Source organism: Mauremys mutica, chromosome 24, assembly GCF_020497125.1.
Source record: "Mauremys mutica isolate MM-2020 ecotype Southern chromosome 24, ASM2049712v1, whole genome shotgun sequence".
Classification (NCBI taxonomy): domain Eukaryota; kingdom Metazoa; phylum Chordata; order Testudines; family Geoemydidae; genus Mauremys; species Mauremys mutica.
Window position 1 is genome coordinate 14,730,812 of NC_059095.1, and position 19,939 is coordinate 14,750,750.

Here is a 19,939-nt window from a genome sequence, read left to right on the forward strand (position 1 = left end):
ATGGGGGCCTGTATCCTAGAGAGTGTTGACTCTGGGAAAGACTTCGGCTCTCTGGGATCCCTCAGTTGCCAGCAGAGCTAATGCTGCCCGTGGGATGCACAGGGAGGTTGAGATCAAAGAGGAGATGAAACAGAACAAGCAGCTCACTCAGAACGAGAGCCAAGCCTGGGGCAGGCACCGGAGGGCCAGGAGTTCCATCGCCTCCTGGTGGAGGCCCTCTGCACTGCAGGCAGCGAGTGCAGTCCCCTGGTGCATTAGTGTCGGAAAACCAGTGAGGAAACCCGGCAGAGTGTCAGTGCTGCTCCCTGGGCCCCTTCCTCATGGCAGCAGCACTCGCTCAGGAGTCTCTCGGCACACTGGGGTCAGAGCTCTCCCTCCCGCCCTGGAGGGGATTCCCCAGGCGGGATTGCTGATTTATCATTCCCTTGGGAAGGTCTTGGAGAGGGGACAGCTGCAATGACAATGTCAATTTCCCCTGTCGCTCTCAAGTACTTTACCAGGCTGGTACCCATTAGTATAGGAGTCATATGCGTAGCCACATACGACAACCGCGATAATATCATCATCGTCGTCAGCGATGGACTCCCAACACCCCATTATTATAGGTACACATTTGCATTCCAAGTTTGTAGGTGCAGAAGGTCCCACGGCAAATCAGAGTCAGAATCTGGATTAGAAGCCAAGTCTCTAGGTCCTTGCCTCTCTCCCCCCGCTGCCAGCCCCTCCCACAGAGCACTGGGAATGAAGGCAAGGGCTTTTCATGCAGCGGAGAAAGGGTTCGTTATGACTCCTATGGGTTGTTTGGACTCAAGTCATATTACTGGGTTTCAGCGACACCTCCACAATGGCTTTGACCCAAGGAAGCAGAGTCATGTATACCATGGATCTTAATCCCCACGTCCTGCTGTGTTGTAAACCAGCTGGGCCCAGCTGCAGTATAAACTGGCTGGTTCATCTACACCCAAATGATGAGGAACTACAGAAAGTGGTGATTAAAGCGTGGGGTTGGCGATCGCATTGGCTTGCCAGGATTAGAGTAGACATACGCCATCCCGCAGCTGCATGGCTCAGACTGGACTCTCTAATAAACTTGGAAAAAGGAGATGCACTTCACAAAAATAAAAGAATCTCTGCAGTGAGGAAAACTCACTCCTCTGTGTCTCCAACAGAGCCAGCCCGGGCTCCCCAGGCACTCAGACACTGCAGCAGCGTAAGGACCTGGAGAAATGAGATTAGAATCCAACAGATGCAGGCTGCCCCTCCAGCCGCCCAGCACTGCCATAGACCAGGACATGGCAGACACCGTGCTGGAGACAGGGCGGCTCCAGGTGCCAGCGCAGCAAGCACGTGCCTGGGGTGGGAAGCTGCGGGGGGCGGCCTGGTGGTTGCTGTGAGGGCGGCAGTCAGGCAGCTGTCAGGGGCATGCCTGAGGGAGGTCCGCCGGTCCAGCAGCAATTTGGCGGCGGGTACGCCGAAGGCGCGGGACCAGCAGATCTCCCGCAGAAACCCTGCCGAATCCACGTGACCGCTTGGGGCGGCAAAAAACATAGAGCCGCCCCTGCTGGAGGCAAATGTCCCGACTGCCTGCTCTGTCCCTAGAGATGGCTACCGAGTCACAGACACATTTCCATCCATAGCAGGGCCTTAGTCGCTGGTTTTGCCTGTGACAGCGCAAGGAGGAGATGTCTCCTTTGAACTGTGCACGACACCTCGTTGCCTGGCCTGAGATGTTACAGCTGCTTGAGGACCCATCTGTGTGGAACATACCAGCCATCTGCCTAGCGTCTTCACATTGGAGGAGTCGCTGTGCACCGTCTGCTGCACCGAATAAACGGAACGACCTGGTCTTGGGCGCAGGCACTTGGGACTCTAATATGGCGGTGTGCTGTGATCAGAAGGGCACCTCTCTGCCCAGCCACACTCCCTTTAGGGATCCACCGGCACCAGCGCAGGCCAGGAACAGATTTGCTGATTCTCCACCACATCTGAGCTGCGCTTGGCCGTAGTGCGAGAAGCAGATGCAGGGAGCAGGGTGCTCGTCGCTGAGTCAGAGCCACGCCATTCCAGCACAAGTTTGGGCAGCCCTAACACACACCAGTGGAGCTCCAGTCCAGAACCCCCCTCCTCTCCCTGTCCCACCTATGCTGCACCCCAGCAACACCCCTGGCATGCTCCCCCCTTCGCCCTATGTGGGGTGGAGAGGGGCAGGCAGAGGACGGAGCAGGGCTGCTTCCAGCAGCTGTATGTAGGGTGACCAGACAGCAAATGTGAAAAACTGGGACGGGGGTGGAGGGTAATAGGAGCCTATAAAAGAAAAAGACCCCAAAATCGGGACTGTCCCTATAAAATTGGGACATCTGGTCACCCTAGCTGTATTCCAACTGAGAGTTCTGCTCGGGAGGATTCTCCACTAGCCTTCTGCACTTGTTTTAAGGCCACTTTGTGCTCACAGTAAACTGGAATCTGTCCCTAAGGATACAAGTCACTGGGTCCTGGAAACCTCTAGTGATGTTGCAAACTCCAAAATGTGTGAGCTCCACTGCATCTCTGGGATGCACCCAGAAGCTCCAAGATGAGAATTAAGCAATTAAGGCAGGTCCGCCCAGAGGATTCAGGGGGCTTGGGTCTTCGGCGGCGGGGGGCCTCCGCCGCTGAATTGCCGCCGAAGACCCGGCACTTTGGTGGCAGGTCCCGGGGCAGAAGGACCCCCCGCCGCGGGTCTTTGGGACACTTCGGCGGCGGGTCCCGGAGCGGAAGGACCCCCCTCCGCCGAATTGCCGCCGAAGATCCGGAGCGGAAGAAGCTCTGGGGGCCTGGGCCCTGCGAGAGATTTCCGGGGCCCCCGGAGCGAGTGAAGGACCCTGATCCAGGAGCCCCGGAAAACTCTCGTGGGGCCCCTGTGGGGCCTGGGGCAAATTGCCCCACTTGCCCCCCCCCCGCCCCTCCCGGGCGGCCCTGCTTTAAGGTTGTTCAGCAAGGAGGGGGAAAGACATCTGAATGCTCCAAGTGAGGCACTCCGTGCTGGGAGTCAGGCACCGAGGTGCTATGGTGAGGTGATAGCTAGATGGGTGCGACACAGTGTTTGCCCTTCTACATTCAGGAAGGGCTGAGAGACCCCACTTTAATTTCAGTGCTCCAAGGACTAGCAGCCATTCCCCCACGTGAGCTCCCCACAGGCTGACCAGAGAGAAAAGGAACTTCTGTCCTTTCCTTTTCTGGCATTTCCAAACCCAAAGGGCTCAAGTGGAAATAACGCAATTCCTGTCATGGGCCCTCCCCAATCTCCATCATAAGTCAACAGAGCGTGTGAGTGACAGCAGGTGAGCACTGTCAAATGATATACTGGGAGGGAAACGGCATTCCTCTGAGCCCCGCTCCGGCTCCTGCGTGCTCCAATGGGAGCTCCAGGGGCAGTGCCTGCGGATGGGGCGGTGTGCAGAGCCGCCTGGCCGCACCTCCACATAGGAGCTGGAGAAGGGACAGGCCGCTTCTTCCAGGAGCCACTTCAGGTAAGCGCCACTAGGAGCCTGCACCCCCTGAGCCTCTCCCCACGCCCCAACCCCCTGCCCCAGCCCTGATCCCCCTCCTGCCCTCCAAACTCTTCAGTCCCAGTCCAGAGCCCCCTCTTGCACCCCAAACCCCTCATCACCAGCCCCACCCCAGAGCCTGCACTCCCTCCCACACCCCAGCCCCAGTTTTGTGAGCATTTGTCGCCCAGCATACCATTTCGATTCCCTGATGTGGCCCTCGGGCCATAACGTTTGCCCACCCCTGTGCTTGGAGCTCACACACGCTCATGCCAATGCCTCCAGAGCTCCAGTGTTCTCCCCGCTCAGCAATTCCAGCTCTTTGATGCTCTGAGCTCTGACAGCTGAAACTTATCAAGGCAGCAGTGCAAATCCACAGAAAACACTCCCCACCACCTGGGCCCCTGGTTATCACCTGGGTCTCCCCTGGCATTTAATTACAGGCCTCTGTTTGGCTAGGATTTGCAGAATGCTCCAAGGACAGAAGTTTCATGAGGTGAACACTGGTTGTACTATTTGAAATAGCTGTTTAAAATGTTTGCACCACTCTCCTTCCTCGCTTGTTATCAGAGATCTAGAGCCAGTCACCAGGCAAGCATCTCATTAGATCAAAACATATGATGCTGCATCAGTGACCCCAGCAATGTGTGTGAGGAGAGCAGCGTTCTGTGCTCAGGGAAAGACACCTCCGGTCCAAAGGGCAAAACAATCTGCAAATGCTCTTGCCCTGCAAACCCTGGTGAAGGTGAGAATGGTGGAGAAGAAAAGTCGGGCAGAAATGCACAGCTGCCCTGTCCTGTTAGAAAGCTGCCTCTGGAAGGAGGCTTGCTAGTGAGCGCTGCAGTTTTCTGTAGCCTTTATTTTTCCCTTCATCACATCTCTGTTGTTGACTTCTTCTGTGTATCCTGGATCTCCGAGTTCGATTCACTCAGCACTGATGCCCAGAAAGAGCCTGATACGATGGGACTTGTATGTGTGTCCCCAGTAACACCCTTGGGCCAGTCCTGGCCGGGGGTCTCCAGCAGCACAAGTGGTGTGTCTACAGTGCAGCTGGCAACCAGCCTCCCAGACAGACAGACTCGTGCTTGTGGGGCACGAGCGTGCTAAAAATAGCGCCCGAATGTTATGACTCCAGCGGAGACTCAAGCCCGGGGGCAGGTCGGTCTGAACTTGGCTGGCTAGCCCAGGGCTACACTGGAGCCACAATGCTAACCCGAGCCCTGCGAGCAGGGCCGTCCCATGGGGGGACTATGTGGGAGCCAAGGCCTCTGCGGGGGGGCTGGCCCCAGGCCTTGGGGGGGTGGGGGGCGGGGCTGGCCCCAGGCCTCCTCAGGGAGGGCTGGGGGGAAGGGGAGAAACTGCCCCCCCGGCCCCAGCCCGCTCAGCTCTGCTCCCCTGGCTCCCAACCTTGGGGGGGGGGAACTGCCCCCCAGCACTCGCCAGTGGCGCAGCTCGGAGCCAGGGGAGCAGAGCAGGCTGGGGCCGGGTCGCTCCACTTACCATGCGGCGAGTGCAAGCCTGTCCCCTGCAGCAGTCCTCAGGGGAGTGGAGCAGGGGCAGGGCTGGGGGGAGCAGGGGCGGGGCCATGGGGAAGGGGCGGAGCAGGTGCTGGAGCAGTACGCAGCTGTGCAGGCACCAGGAAATGTGGTGCCCCAAATTCCCCGGTGCCCGACGCAGCGGCGTACTTTGCATATGGGTAGGGACGGCCCTGCCTGTGAGCACGAGTCTGTCTAGCTCGCCCCAGCTGCGGCACTGACATCCCCACACTGTCTACGTCAATCCTGTTTCAATCCTCGGTTAACAGGAAAGCAATGCTCCGTGCACTTCACACCTCTGACAATGGCAGACGTCAGTGTAAATGTTGATTTTGGACCCAGTCTCCATTTCGCTGGGTTGCACTTGGCCTGATCATTTAAGGCATAAAATGCTGGAAGCCAAGGGCTCCAGAGTAGCAGTCTGCAAAGTCTGTGCGGCTCAGCTGCCCACAGTCACGTCCCAACCCCACCTTTCCATTGTATTAAACAAACCAAAACCTAGCAGGGAAAATGTCTTTGGGGCCCATAGTGGAGGTCATGGCTCATCAGCCGCCTCTCGTGCAGCTCACGGGACTTTCCGCCTTTCCCTTACAGTGAGCACAAAGAAACCACAGAGAAGATTAATGGGACCTTCCAAGCCACACCAGATCCATGGAAATGAGCTTTGAATAGATCCAAACAATGAATCCTTCTGTGGACATTTTGTAAGAAAATTGAAAACATGCTAATAAAAGGGCTATCATGTTCCATTCGCTAGGAAAATGGAAAAGTTTCAGGCAACGCAGAAAAGCTCACTCCACTTTAGAAGCATGAATGAGATTTTAACAGAACAGAAAACAGAACTTTGTCTTCACTAGGAAATTGGGAATCTTGTCCATTGGTGATAAAAGAGCTGGCACATGGTTCTTTAGGAATCAGAGTGATGTCTGAGCTATGGTAGCCTAAAAAAAGTAATAAAACTCAGAGAGAAATGAGAAGTTAGGCCATCGAGTGACTCCTCCCTTCCCTGCCTGCCCTGTCCCCCAGGCAGTCAGACTGCGTCAGATACTAACTGATCCAAAGAGGTGCAAGCTACTGATCTGAAGAACAAAGGTTTGTGCCGAGAGCAGGCTGAACCCTCCTGTCTGATATTTCTCGCTTTGCTCGGTTCGCAGCCTCTCCCTTTGAATCTTGATGCAGTTCTGGACATTTCAGTGGGGCACTGGCATTCCAGGGCTCACTGACTGATGCTGCAAACTGGGACCGCTATAGCCTTAAGGCTGTGCAATACGAAAGGGCTGTGGAGGACAACAGTGCAGCTACTGGCTCCTCAAAGAGAATGATCAAAGTCACAGACGGAAAAGCCTTAATCTAGCAACGAGCCCGCCCCCAGGACGCCAGTCAGTCATGGTGCCTGCAGTGTATTTTCTAGGGCGTGATCCAGGCTAGTTTTAAACGTCTCAACCAGTGGAGCTTCTATCATGGCTCTTGGGAGACTTTTCTACAACATGACATAGACCTCAGTGCCAGGACACCTTTCCGGATATTCAGCTTAAATGATCCATTTCTTCATTTTATCCCATTGCTCCCAGTTACACCCTTCTGTGCCACCCCCACTAATTCCTCTGTCTCCTTGGGTGCTAGCACATGGGAAGGACGAAGCTGTGCCCTTCCCCCAGCACATGCACACACTTCGGAGTCACATGGCAAACCTAGACTCACTTAAACAACGAGGAGTCTGGTGGCACCTTAAAGACTAACAGATTTATTTGGGCATAAGCTTTCGTGGGTAAAAAACCCACTTCTTCAGATGCATGGAGTGAAAATTACAGATGCCGACATAAATATACTGACGCATGAAAATAACAGAACACCACTGGCCATCATGTGCAGCCCCCAGCTAAAACCTCTCCGGCACATCACCAACAATCTACAACCTATCCTGGAAAATGATCTCTCACTCTAACAGACATTGGGAGGCAGGCCAGTCCTCGCTTACAGACAGCCCCCCAACCTGAAGCAAATACTCACCAGCAACTACACACCACATCACAGAAACACCAACCCAGGAACCAATCCCTGTAACAAACCCCGTTGCCAACTCTGTCCCCATACCTACTCTAGCGACACCATCAGAGGACCCAACCACATCAGCCACACCCATCAGGGGCTCATTCACCTGCACATCTACCAGTGTGATATATGCCATCATGTGCCAGCAGTGCCCCTCTGCCATGTACATTGGCCAAACCGGACAGTCTCTATGCAAAAGAATAAATGGACACAAATCGGACATCAGAAACGGTAACATACAAAAGCCAGTAGGAGAACACTTCAGTCTCCTTGGACATTCTATAACAGATTTTAAAGTAACTATTCTTGAACAAAAAACCTTCAGAAACAGACTTCAAAGAGAAACTGCAGAACTACAAATCATTTGCAAATTTAACACCATTAATTTGGGCTTGAATAGGGACTGGGAGTGGCTGGCTCACTACAAAAGCAATTTGCCCTCTCTTGGTATTCAACTTCTCATCAATTATTGGGAGTGGACTACATTCACCCTGATTGAATTGGCCCTGCCAACACTGGTTCTCCACTTGTGAGGTAACTCCCTTCTCTTCATGTGTCAGTATATTTATGTCGGCATCTGTAATTTTCACTCCATGCAGCTGAAGAACTGGGGTTTTCACCCTCGATAGCTTATGCCCAAATAAATCTGTTAGTCTTTAAGGTGCCACCGGACTCCTCGTTGTTTTTGTGGACACAGACTAACACGGCTACCCCCTGATACTAGACTCACTTAGCTCCTTTAATCTTTCCTCATAAGCCAGCTCCCCCTGCTCCCCAGCTGCAAGACGCTCCTCTGCTTTCACAAATTCCCCAGAGCGTAATACTGGGCATCTAGCTGTGGAGCAAATGCTGCTCTTCTGTTGCCTTTGTATGATATGTCCTAGGGCAGCCCTGACTCTTCAGAGGCTGGTTAAGGGATGAAGGGCAGGGCCTCTCACCATCCTCACTGGCACCCTCGCACCCTCGCTTGCTGTATCTCTCCATGTGTTTGTGAGCACCACGCTCGGGGGCCCAGATCCTGACTGGGGCCCCAGGTGCTACCAAAATACAAATCAACAACAAAGCATAAAACAAACAACTATCCCCAGGGAGTTTTTTATTAGAGAGAAGCTGGACCCACAGCCCTGGCTCTGAACCCCCAGAACTTGGAGAAAGTTGGCTGAATTCCAAGCTTGACGGCTTGGGCCAAGCTCAGATTGAGGAATAATGGGATTTTCCTGCATCCCAGCACCTCTCCTTTCCCCAATCCCTGGCTCCTCTGATCAGGGCCCAACCAGAATTCCTCCAACGGTGTCTGGCTGCAGTGCAGCCTCTTCTGACCAGGCAGTGTGCCTGAGATGGCCGAAGACACCCAGTGGGTCTCTCTGGGCTAAGAGTGCAGGAGACTGTGAATAATAAAAACATCCTTATCACACAGGGGTTCAGGGATTGAGAAAGAAGCTGCTGTTCCAGGTGGTATTTGTGCTAAGATGTAACTACCATCACAGCCCTGGTAGCTGCACTATCTCACCTCCTGCCTTCTCCTAGCAACACAAGGTTCACTGCAGATTACTGGCAAATGCTGGTGCATTAATGAAGGAGACCTAATTCTGTCATCAGGCAAACTGGCACATGCTTTGACCTTCGGTGCAGACGCAATCCCACCTGCTAACTCTTCTTCCCAGGAGGAATCCTGTATGCAGAAAATGCAGGACAGCCTGATCCTGTGGACAGGGGAAGAATTTAGCAGAGGGATTCAAGAGATCCCCAGTAGTTCCTGATGTGAGAAATCCACATCCTCATTTTAAAGCAAGCTGGTCGCAGATCAAATTGAGAAATGGGATAAAATTGCTGGCAGAGGGACTCAAGAGACTAATCCTTAAAGCTTTCTGCTCATAGGCCCTGAACTAACCTGTGTAGAGGAAATTGCTGTATCATGGCCTGGAGCAGTGCTTTCAGTAATACCCTTTGGCAGCGTTCACGCTTGTCTGGACACATAGTGCTCTCTGAGGCTCCATGGTGCAGTCCAGGCACTGCACGAACCAAGCAGCCAGCTGAGAAAGGATGCAGCTGTCTGCTGGGCCCGACTGGCCTTTCTCCACACCCACCCCAGCATGCAGAGAGCTCTTTGGGCTGGTACCTTTCTATGTGTTTGCACTAGCTCCTGTGCATCTTAGGTGCCATTGTAACAGGAATCATGAGCGAGATCCTGGACCCCACCTTTCACACAGCTCCTGTGACACAAACAAGCTGGGCAGCTGGCTCAAACGGGCGGTGGGGATTCCCCATGGAGGGGAGCAGGATGGCCCAGCCAGCACTACCCTGCTTCTCCTCCTGCCCTTCATGTAGAAGGTGGGTTGGGGCAGAGGTTGCCCAGCTGCGGTGCAATGGTCCTGGCTGGGAAACTGTCCCTTGGGGACCATTGCAGCCATGTGTAATTTAGAGTAGCCCTGAGGCTTAAATCCAGCTTGGCCAGCCCAGCTCTCCTCACCTGTCCTGACTGGAGCAGCCCAGGATCTGGGCTGGTAAAGAACATCGGAAAGGCTCGCCTTCGGGGTCTCTAGCAATTCAGACAAGGTCCACAGGAAAGAAATGACTGCTAGCTTGAAAGGCAGCTCGCCTCCTTATGGCCACTCAAAAGGACTCATGGGGAAGCTGGCTACAGGCTGCTTTCCTGTGCATTCCTGGGGCAGCAGGTCAGCCAGGGGATTGCTTTGTATCTCAGTATGGAGATAGAAATCAGCACGTCTGAAACAAACATAGTTTAGCCTGGTTCTAAGTCAATGTGGTGACACTGACTATGTAGGGACTATGTGGATTGTGCTCTAAGGCTAGGGCCCAATTTTACATGGTTCTAATCCCACCTGGCCCAGCCAAACCACACAGTCCTTTAGCTGAGGCCTCGGGCCCTGAACTGAAACCGGGTGTAAACAGTTGATGCTACGCTGCACTGGCTGATGGAGTGCTGCCCGTGCAGACAGCTTGTTCGTGCTTTGTAGCATCTCTTAACACAACACTCCAAACTCAACGTCCCCTAGGACGGATGTGATTCCACCATAAAGGCTGTGATAGAAATAGGAACCTCTGTCTCCTGTGCTGGGGTGCTGCCAGCTCTCCCTAGGTTAGGGCTAACTTTGGTACTGGGCATGATCTGCATACACTGTCACTGCAGAATAACGGTGCATGATTCCACACAGACGGACAGTAGCTTTTACACCCTGGACTAGTGAGGAAAGGGTAGGGCCTGGGGACAGTGGCGAATGTCCCTTTTCTAAAGTGTCACTAAAGCAGCAATGCCCATTTCCCTGAATTAGGAGACGTGCAGCAGCACAACGGACATCATCAGGAATTACTGTTTACAATAACTGTGGCTCTTCGAGATGGGATGCAGACGTGTGTTCCAAGTAGGTATGTGTGTGCCCTGAGTGCTGGAGCCTTTTGCCTAGCAGTACCTGCAGAGGGGCGGCACTTGTGCATCATACCTGTAGCCACACCCACCTCCTGGCCAATTCCCTCATACTGAATCCTAGATTCATAGAAAATTAGGGTTGGAAGAGACCACAGGAGGTCATCTAGTCCAACCCCTTGTTCAAAGCAGGACCAACCCCAGCTAAATCATCCCAGCCGGGGCTTTGTCAAGCTGGGCCTTAAAAGCCTCTAAGGAAGGAGATTCCACCACCTCCCTAGGTAACTCATTCCAGTGCTTCACCACCCTCCTAGTGAAATAGTGCTTCCTAATATCCAACCTAGACCTCCCCCACTGCAACTTGAGACCATTGCTCCTTGTTCTATCATCTGCCACCACTGAGAACAGCCGAGTTCCATCCTCTTTGGAACCCCCCTTTCAGGTAGTTGAAAGCAGCTATCAAATCCCCCCTCACTCTTCTCTTCTGCAGGCTAAACAATCCCAGTTCCCTCAGCCTCTCCTCATAAGTCATGTGCCCCAGCCCCCTAATCATTTTTGTTTCATAGACTTAAGGTCAGAAGGGACCATTATGGTCATCTAGTCTGACCTCCTGCACAATGCAGGCCACAGAATCTCACCCACCCACTCCTAACAAACCCCTAACCTATGTCTGAGTTATTGAAGTCCTCAAATCGTGGCTTAAAGACCTCAAGGTGCAGAGAATCCTCCAGCAACTGACCTGTGCCCCATGCTGCAGAGGAAGGCGAAAAACTTCCAGGGCCTCTGCCAATCTGCCCTGGAGGAAAATTCCTTCCCGACCCCAAATATGGTGATCAGTTAAACCCTGAGCATGTGGGCAAGACTCACCAGCCAGCACCCAGGAAAGAATTCTCTGTAGTAACTCAGATCCCACCCCAGCTAACATCCCATCACATACCACTGGGCCTATTTACCTGCTAATAATCAAAGATCAATTAATTGCCAAAATTAGGCTATCCCATCATACCATCCTTTCCATAAACTTATCAAGCTTAGTCTTAAAGCCAGATACGTCTTTTGCCCCCACTACTCCGCTTGGAAGGCTGTTCCAGAACTTCACTCCTCTAATGGTTAGAAACCTTCATCTATTTTTAAGTCTAAACTTCCTAGTGTCCAGTTTATATCCATTTGTTCTTGTGTCCACATTCGTACTAAGCTTAAATAATTCCTCTCCCTCCCTGATATTTATCCCTCTGATATATTTATAAAGAGCAAACTTATCTCCCCTCAGCTTTCTTTTGATTAGGCTAAACAAGCCAAGCTCTTTGAGTCTCCTTTCATAAGACAGGTTTTCCATTCCTCGGATCATCCTAGTAGCCCTTCTCTGAACCTGTTCCAATTTGAATTCATCCTTCTTAAACATGGGAGACCAGAACTGCACACAGTATTCCAGATGAGGTCTCACCAGTGCCTTGTATAACGGTACTAACACCTTCTTATCTTTACTGGAAATACCTCGCCTGATGCATCCTAAAACCGCATTCGCTTTTTTAATGGCCATATCACATTGGCAGCTCATAGTGATCCTGTGATCAACTAATAGTACAAGGTTCTTCTCCTCCTCTGTTACTTCCAACTGATGCATCCCCAATTTATAACCAAAATTCTTGTTATTAATCCCTAAATGCATGACCTTGCACTTTTCACTATTAAATTTCATCCTATTACTATTACTCCAGTTTACAAGGTCATCCAGATCTTCCTGTATGATATTTGTTGCCCTCCACTGGACTCTTTCCAATTTGTCCTCATCCTTTCTGTAGTGGGGGGCCCAAAACTGGACACAATACTCCAGATGTGGCCTCACCAGTGCCGAATAGAGGGGAATAATCACTTCCCTCAATCTGCTGGCAGTGCTCCTACTAATGCAGCCCAATATGCCATTAGCCTTCTTGGCAACAAGGGCACACTGCTGACTCATATCCAGCTTCTCATCCACTGTAATTCCCAGGTCCTTTTCTGCAGAACTGCTGCTTAGTCAGTCGATCCCTAGTCTGTAGCAGTGCATGGGATTCTTCCGTCCTAAGTGCAGGACTCTGCACTTGTAGTTGTTGAACCTCATCAGATTTCTTTTGGCCCAATCCTCCAATTTGTCTAGATCACTCTGGACCCTATCCCTACCCTCCAGCAAATCTATCTCTGCCCCCAGTTTAGTGTCATCTCCGAACTTGCTGAGGGTGCAATCCATCCCATCATCCAGATCATTGATAAAGACGTTGAACAAAACCGGCACCAGGACCAACCCCTGGGGCACTCCACTTGATACCGGCTGCCAATTAGACACTGAGCCATTGATCACTACCTGTTGAGCCTGACAATCTATCCAGCTTTCTATCCACCTTATGGTCCATTCATCCAATCCATACTTCTTTAACTTGCTGGCAAGAATACTGTGGGAGACCGTATCAAAAGCTTTGCTAAAGTCAAGATGTATCATGTCCACCACTTTCCCCATAGCCACAGAGCCGGTTATCTCATCATAGAAGGCAGTCAGGGGAAATGTCCAGGGGAAGACTCCAAAGCACAGAGGATGGGTTGTGCAAATTATGTTTGCATCAGATCTCAGAGAACCACAGTTACAGTAATTAATCATTTCTTCTGCAGACGTATATTCCAAGTAGGTGATTAGTGAGCAGTCCCCAATCTGGAGGCAGGGCATGGAGTCTACTTGAGCAAAGATCCCACAGATTCTGACATTAGAATCCAGTCTGGAAGAAGCAGTGACTGCATAATGGTCTGTAAATGTATGTATGGACGAGCACTACATACAGGCTGCCCTGCTAATGTCCAATATGGAAATGTCATTGAGGAATGCCACTGATGTTGCCTGCACTCTAATGCCCATATCTGCTGAGGTGGCATGGCCGATGCTATCTCAAAGGCAGTCTTGATGCAAGATGCTGGTCCCTTCATGCGGCCCACATGTGATATGAACAGGTGAGGCAAAGAAAGAAACTATTCAGTTAGAAGGCTAGACAGTGTCTAACATCTAGTGTACAGGGGTTGAGGATGGACCTCATTCCGCCCTTGGATTTTGGTATCAGAAAATAGCGGGAGTAGACCCTGTGATCACAGTGTTCTCATGGAAACTCCACCACTGCTCCCCACACTAGCAGAGAGCTGGTCCCCTCAAAGAGCAGTGTCTCATCAGAGGAGTCCCTGAAGAGCTGTAGGGAGAGGAACTGGATGACGGAGGTCATCAAGACCCAGGCATTGTAAAAGTGGGCCAGCCTGTCCCCACAGAAACATGGAGATGACCAGGGAGGAAGAAGAACTGGAACAATGCTCTGGACCAACAAATCCAAATGGGCACAGAGTGGCCAGGCCCCAAGCTTGAGTGCTTCCTCTTGTGAGACCTATCCCTCTTCCAAGGGTAGTCTCGCTGTCTCGGGGGAAGTGCTGCACAAAGGGGTGCTGCATCCTGAATGGCTGCTGTTGCTGCACCCCACAATGGCATCTCTGCGCGTGTGGAGTATACACCCCCAGAAACCCTAAGGTAGCCCTTGAATCCTTAAAGGATTTCATCAGTCTTGTCCAAAAACAAGGCAAGTCCTCAATTGCTTGCTGGACACCCAGCACGATCCACGAGGTCTGGAGCCAGGAAAGCCTCCTCATAGTCATTACCAAGGCCACAACCCTGGCCAAAGGCTCCGCCACATAAAGGGCAGATTGCAAAGATGTTTTAGCCACCAAGCAGCCCTCAGTGACAAACACCCAAAACTCATCCTGAGAAGCCTCGGGTAACTGCTCCTCAAATTTGGCCATAGCCGACCAGCTGAGGAAGTCATATTTAGCCAATAAAGCTGGCTGGTTCATGATCCTCCTTTGTAGTGAAGAGGAGGTGTATAGCTTTCTGCCCAAAAGGTACAGGTGCTTCAAGTCTCTGTCTTTGAGGGAAGACTTTAACGTGCTCTGACAGGCTCTGTCACTGACCGCCATGCCCACCAGGGAGTTCGTGGACCGATAGGAATAAACCCCTCATATCCCTGCACCAGCACAAAATGGCACTTCTCCAAGCACTTGACCACCAAAGAGCTCAAGGAGTGCCTCATTGATCAGCAGGGCCACTCTTCCAGGGATAGTGGGCTGAAGAATGTCCACAAGTTTACTGCTATTCTCCTGGAGAGATTCTATCTGAATATCTGCAGATGAGGCAACCTGACGCAATAGGTCCTGGTGTTCCTTGAAGTCCTCCAGGATGGAAGGGAGGATGAACCAGGCAACACCACATCATCTGGGGATGAGGACAAGGCTGTTGGCTGGGCCAGAGGCAGATCCTGCTCCTGGGGCAGCGTCTCTGGATGGGGAAACACTGGGGGCTCCACAGGAAGGAGAATTGCAGGCATCTGAACTTGCAACTGATCTGCAGCCCCCAATACTGCACAAGGAGGCAATTTCACTTTTGACTTGGATGATGAGTGAGACCTCCAGGAGCGAGGAGCTTCCCACTGAGCCCAAGGGGGCCACTGGCATGGGTAAGGTATTGGTGGCCCTCGCCTTGGGCTGCATGCTAACCCTGGTAGTTGTATTGGTCCACTGATGGCCCCCAGACTCCCCCAGGTGAAGTGGAGCAGGAGGACAAGGAACCTGATTCTGAAGCAGAGGAGTCCCTGGACCTTGGAGACATGAGAGGGGTGACTCCAGAGGGAGCCAAGAGGCAATCCGACTCATCCATAGCTTAGAACGAGGTCAGAATTGACGCTCCTGATGTAGTCGGCACCACCCGTGTAAAAAAGGTCAGTGCCACAGGCAAGGTCCATCCCGGTGCAAACTCTGGGACTGGAGCACCCGCATGGGACAGAAGCGCCTCGACATCGACAGCCTCCATGGAACTATCTGCTGTATCGATTGTTCAGTGCCGAGGAACAGCCTGGCACTGAAGAATCACAGAATCATAGAATATCAGGGTTGGAAGGGACCTCAGGAGGTATCTAGTCCAACCCCCTGCTCAAAGCAGGACCAGTTCCCAACTAAATCATCCCAGCCAGGGCTTTGTCAAGCCTGACCTTAAAAATCTCTAAGGAAGAACCTTGTCTTGTTTCCAGTATCGTATCCATACTGACCCCAGGAAGGGGTGCTTCGTGGTGCAGTGCCAAGACTTCCACAGCACGGCCACTGTGGGTGCCAGCCACACAAAGGGGGAGGGATAGCTCAGTGGTTTGAGAATTGTCCCACTAAACCTAGAGTTATGAGTTCAATCCTTGACGGGGGCATCTAGGGATGGGGGGGAAATAGTTGGTGATTGGCCCTGCTTTGAGCAGGGGGTTGGACTAGATGACCTCCTGAGGTCCCTTCCCATTCTATGAGCGAAGTCTTGGACCAGTGGTGAGGACAGGACCGAAAGGCTGAGTAGATCGTACACAGCCACCACCGACACTGTCAGCACTAGCATTATTCCCACTGGTGCCAAACTCAACAGACACCCAGAACCAGAGTTACTCAGGTATCTGCCCTCCCTACCCGGTACCAAGAAAGGGTCACAGACACCCGTGCCATCCTGCGTGCTGGAGCCAGGCCCGTGCCAGTCTGTGCTCTTCTTAGAGGAGGCAGAAGAGTCACCCTGCAATCTGGAGGGCTCCCAATCGGTCTTATGTGATCTCTTCTTTGGTGCGACAGAGAACGACTCTTGCGCTGGAACAGGAGGCAGCAGAGCTCTCCGAGCTGGGGGGTGGAAGGCCTCAGTTCTGGGTCAGGCCTCAAGGTGCTGCTTGAGGTGAAGGCTCCGCACCTCCCAAGTCCACCTCTTGAACGATCTGCAGATTGTACCGCACTCCGTAGGGTGGGCTTTGCCCAGGCAGAGCCCGAGCGGCTTGTCAGGGTCACTGGTGGGAACCGCCACTCCACATGCAGGGCAGTGCGTGAGCCGGGGAGGGCACCACTGGGAAGCACAGCCGCTAACGCTAACACTTTTAACTCCCTGCAACAAATGAGGCTAAGGAGGGATGAATGCGCGGTTGTCAGACTTCACCACACAGAGCTTCAGCTCCATCCAGTGGGTGGTGAGAAGGAACGGGGGTGAGGGGGTGAGGCATGGGAAGGAGCTAGAGGCACAGGCACCGCCCCTCTATGGGTCCTGCTAGGCAAAAGTCTCTGGTTCCGGCACAAGGGATGCGCCCACCTACTTGGGATACACATCTGCCTCTACTTGAAGAAGAATGATTATGGCAGCACCTAGGAGTCCCAGTCATGGCTCAGGACCTCTTTCTGCTCGGTGCTGTACAAACCTCACCACGCTAGGGCTCAGGCATGAACTGCTGCGATGGTTATTTCACTGAGTGCCCAGCACCCCCTCCCTTACCCGGCTGTTTAATCGTTAGCTGCCTGGGGTTCCATAATTGCAAACAACTCTGCCACCTGGAAGCCAACTCCAGGTCGAACATCTGGTTTCCAGCACATTCATCGCCTCTGATCCTGGTTACTACACAGCCTTGGAAAGGAATGAAAGGGATGTGGAGTTCCTGACGCAGGGCTAGGTGGGACGACACTTGCATTAGCAGAACAATCACATTTGCTCGCTAAAACGGCAAAGCAGGCAGAGCTGAAGCCAGCAGGGTTTCATTAAGATACATGGGAAAGGGTTTTAATAACCAAGGCAGGGGAGCTTTCATTCTGTTTTCCTTTTCACTTGCCAGATGTTTGGAAAAATACAATGAATATTTATTCCTTTGGGAATGCAGCTTTGCTGGCTAGGTACACAGCCAGCCCTCTGGAATTCCAGCAAAGTGGGTTTGGGAGAGTGCCCCCTTTCTAGAGGAGTGTGCACGGGACTCAGACATGCACTGGAGTGCATGCTATATAGAAGCTGCTTAGAATTGACTGTAAGAAACTGGAGTCAGGCTACAGTCATAAAAAGAGCTGTTACAGCATCGTGGCACCACAATAAATAACGATCTTTCACTCTACCCAGCACTCTCTCCTTGTATTTTACCATGGAAGAGTGTGCCATGTCATATAAGACACATGCCCCCAAACACTGGGTGTTACTAGCCAGTGTGTTCTGTATTTAACTCAGCGATGGCTCATGATGACTGAGTCAGAGACACATCAGCAGCACTGGGGGCTTTCAGAAGTGGGTGAAATCCTGCCTTTCCTCCCACTGATAGGCATGGCTTAATTACACTTCATGCTGCCAAAGGAGCGTGCGATCCTCTGGTCCAAATACCAGTCAGGCCATTTATAAATAATTGTTTCTGTCTGTGCAAACGGTCCAGAAAGCACCTCCCTTGTAAACAGATGGAAACACCATGAAACGGCCCCAGCAGTCAGACAGCCTCCCAGCACAGGCCACCCCACATCCAGCACTGAGCCAGCCAGCCTGACATTCCACGTCACCCCCAGCCAGGCCATGTGCAGCCACATGGCCACACCCCGACAATCCGATCAGCCAGCGACCTGCACGCAGAGCACAGCTAGGCAGTGAGACCCACCTAGCGCCTTTCAGAAGGCCAGTAACTCTCGTCACTTTCCTAACTCCCATGTCGAAGAAGAGGAGGGTGCCCTTCCTCTGCAGAGCTGTAGCTGCTGGAAAGACCCTTCCAAAGAGCTGAGAGAGGAAGCCGTGCCGAGGACTGCACACACGTCTGCTGCGTGCCCCCGTGCCCACAGCTCCAAGTTATGGCTGATCCTGAGCCAGACCATAATCCTCACTCTATGGCTCTGAGCAACAGTTGCCGTCAAGCGGACCCCAAATGTACTGGGGTTGCTATTAAAATCTTGCCCGTAGCTCTTGGGAGCTGTTAAAATAGAATGGCTTCTTTTTATTAGTGGACAATGGTGTCCCATATTGTGAGCAAGAACCCTGCCTCTGGAGTACTGTGCCATTTCTGGGAGTGAGGCTGCAGCGACGGTCGAAAAAGCTTTGCCATCTGCCACCCAGCTGGAGATGAGTGAGGCACAGCCCAGCAAGCCATTGGAGTGATGGGAACAACCTCACTGTAGCTACGAAGGAGCAAGATGTCCTGTTTTGGTCCAGGCTTTCCAGTGACATGTCTCCATCTGCACCCGCTTTATGCCTCGGGGGCAATGGGCTGGAATCTGGAATAGCACTGCAGAGGTCACTAGGGTTACTCTGCATTTGCCCTGGTCTACCAGAGATCACAGCCCCCCTGGAGCCAGCACCGCCATGGGATCTCCTCGCTGCCAAGCCCCCAGGAACCAGGCCATCTGCAGGGCATTGACAGCTGTGCTGCTCAGTCCACCTCGGCTGCCCTCGCTCACCCCTACTCTGCTCCTGCACTTGGGGCAGGGACGGGGGGATGGAGGAGGGTGGCTTTCACCCACCTTTGTGTTCCCCATTTCCTGGGGTCTCAGGAATGCTCTAACGTACCCTCTGCTACCACAGCCCCTGGCGAGCAGATGCAGCCATAGCCAAGTGCAGCCCCAACACCTCCCTGATGTGTCCCGTGCAGGGTGCTGGGAGCAGAGCTGGGTACAGCCCTCACAGCAACACCCCTGGCATCACGGTGCCCACCTGCCCAGGCAGATTCTCAGGAGGCCGTTTCCATCCTGTGGGCTCCCAGGGCCGCTTAAAGGGGCTTTGATGTACCTGGGAGCCCAACTACTCATAGCAGTTCTCCTGGCCTCACTGGTTCCTTTTGCTCTCACTACACAACTCTCCCAGCCCTCAGAGACTCTCTGAACCAGGAACACGCAGTGGGTTCACTGACTGAAAATGTGAAACATCCAAGGCTTAAATTCTCACTGAGTATTTCCTGAAGTCCCAGTGCTCAGGGCTCCTGCAGGCTTGAAAATATTCCTGGAGCTCCGGCTGGAAGCATCCCCTGAAGAGTAGCAGCACGAAATGCAGAGTTGTCTCCCTCCACACTGCCCTGACTGGACGCTCCTGGGGCCTCCGCCAGGTTGGGACAATGGCTCAGACCGTGTGGCCCAGCCAGCCCTGCACCTTGTCTGCCAAACAGGGGCTTTGGGAATGGAGACACCTGAGTAGTTACTCACCTGCCCACACTCAGCTGGGCTTGTACCACAGCAGCGGCTTCTGGACAGCCTCTGCATGGGGGCTACCAGCACGGGCTGGGTCTAAGCTATTGATCTAGACGGGAAAGCTCCATTCTTTCAGCCCCCTTCCCCCCCCCTCAGCCTCTGGATGGCCCTTTTACTCCTGACATGAGGGGACGAGCCCGTTCCCTGTGGCGGGCCCAGGAGCTCCTCCATTCTCCATATGGTTGTGCAGTCTCCTCAGCCAGGCAGAGAAGTCCCAGGCATGTCATTTCTTTTCCAGTGCACAAGGCCACAACACAGAGAAATGGGGCAGCATTTACTCCCATTACCTCTCAGCCTTCTGAGGAGGGAAATCAGTCACTCCACTGACCCCTCTGTTGTCCTTTGGCCTTTCGAAAGCACACACTAAATGCTGACCAGAGGAGTCCTGGCTAAGCACGGAC

The 19,939-nt window shown here is 52.8% G+C and overlaps 1 protein-coding gene across 1 annotated transcript in view; it reads right to left on the reverse strand.

The window, feature by feature from the left end:
- The window catches only part of FBN3 (fibrillin 3), a 320,779-nt gene that overhangs the window by 132,200 nt on the left and 168,640 nt on the right, over positions 1–19,939 (reverse strand). The gene's annotated exons all lie outside the window — the stretch shown is intronic.